General features: G+C 40.4%; 1 non-coding gene across 1 annotated transcript; it reads right to left on the bottom strand.

Moving 5' to 3' along the window:
* Positions 1–1,010: 1,010 nt before the first annotated feature.
* Positions 1,011–1,083, bottom strand: TRNAG-CCC (transfer RNA glycine (anticodon CCC)). Its single transcript has one exon. It is a non-coding gene; the product is annotated as a tRNA-Gly (tRNA).
* Positions 1,084–1,775: the final 692 nt, after the last annotated feature.

The following is a 1,775-nucleotide window of genomic DNA, read 5'->3' as shown; positions in this document are numbered from 1 at the left end:
TAGTCTGCGATTTATCTTCTCATTCTTTTGACATTGTCTTTTGCAGAGAAGAGGTTTTTCATTTTAATGAAGTTCTGCTTATCAATTCTCTCTTTCATGGATCAGCCTTTGGTGTTGTGTCCACAGAGTCATCAGCACACCCAAGGTCATCTAGGTTTTCTCCTGTGCTCTCTTCTAGGAATTTTACAGTTTTGTGTTTTACATTTCGGTCTATGATTGATCTTGAGTTATTTTTTGTAAAGGGTGTAAGGTCTGGGTCTAGATTCATTTTTTGCATGTGGATGTCCAGTTGTACCAGCACCATTTGTTGAAAAGACCATCTTTGCTCCATTGTATTGCCTTCGCTTCTTTGTCAAAGATCAGTTGACTGCATTTATGTGGGTCTATTTCTGAGCTCTCTACTCTGCCCCACTCATCTATTTTGTCTGATCTTTTGCGCATACCACACTGTCTCGATTGCTGTAGCTCTATAGTAAGCCTTGAAGTTGGATACTATCAGTCTTCCAAGTTTATTCTTCTTGAATATTATGTTGGCTATTCTGGGTCTTTTGCCTCTCCAGAAAAGAATCAATTAGTTGATTGGTGGGGGTTTTGATTAGGATTGCATTGAATCTATAGATCAAGTTGGGAAAAACTGACATCGTGACAATATTGAGTCTTCCCATCCATCAACATGGACTATCTCGCCATTGATTTAGGTCTTTGATTTCTTTCATCACAGTTTTGTAGTTTTCCTCATATAGATCTTATACATATTTTGTTAGATTTTAACCTAAGTATTTATTTATTTATTTTGGTGCTAATGTAAATGGTATTGTGTTTTAAATTTCAAATTCCAATAGTTCATTGCTAGTATATAGGAAAGCAATTGACTTCTGTATATTAACCTTGTATCCTGCAACCTTGCTATAACTGATTATTATTATTTTTAAATATTTATTTATTTTGGCTGTGCCAGGTCTTAGCTGCGGCATGCGGACTCTTAGTTGCAGCATGCGTGCGGGATCTAGTTCCCTGACCAGGGATCGAACCTGGGCCCTCTGCATTGGGAGCGCAGAATCTTACCCACTGGACCATCAGGGAAGTCCTTATAATTGATTATTAGTTCCAGAAGTTTCTTTTTTTTTTTTCTTTTCTTTTCCTTTTTTTTGGCTAATTCTTTTGGATTTTCTCCATAGATGATTATGTCATCTGCAAACTAAAACAATGTTTCTTCCTCCTCAATCTGTATACTTTTTATTTCCTTTTCTTGTCTTGTTGCGTTAACTAGTACTTCCAGTATAATATTGAAAAGATGTGATGAGAAGTGTTTATCATTGATTTCTAAAAATGTCTTCAAATGTCACCTCGGACCTCCTCCCCTTCCCCATCTGTGTCCTTGGCAGCCTCATCAGCACCTCAGGGCTTTGCTGGGATGTCACCTTCTCAGGTCAGGCTTTTTCTTTAATAAAAATTTTGCCCATATTTTCTTCTAGAATTTTTTTTTTTAATTTTTGGCTGCGTTGGGTCTTTGTTGCTGCGAGCGGGCTTTCTCTAGTTGTGGCGAGCAGGGCCTACTCTTTGTTGTGGTGCGCAGGCTTCTCATTGTGGTGGCTCCCCTTGTTGTGGAGCATGGGCTCTAGATGTGCGGGCTTCAGTACTTGTGGCACGTGGGCTCAGTAGTTGTGGCACACGGGCTTAGTTCCTCCGCGGCATGTGGGATCTTCCCGGACCAGGGCTCGAACCCGTGTCCCCTGCACTGGCAGGCGGATTCTTTAACCACCGCACCACCAGGG

The sequence above is a fragment of the Orcinus orca genome, chromosome 8, assembly GCF_937001465.1.
Source record: "Orcinus orca chromosome 8, mOrcOrc1.1, whole genome shotgun sequence".
NCBI lineage: Eukaryota > Metazoa > Chordata > Mammalia > Artiodactyla > Delphinidae > Orcinus > Orcinus orca.
This window is presented reverse-complemented; position numbering and strand designations above follow the sequence as displayed.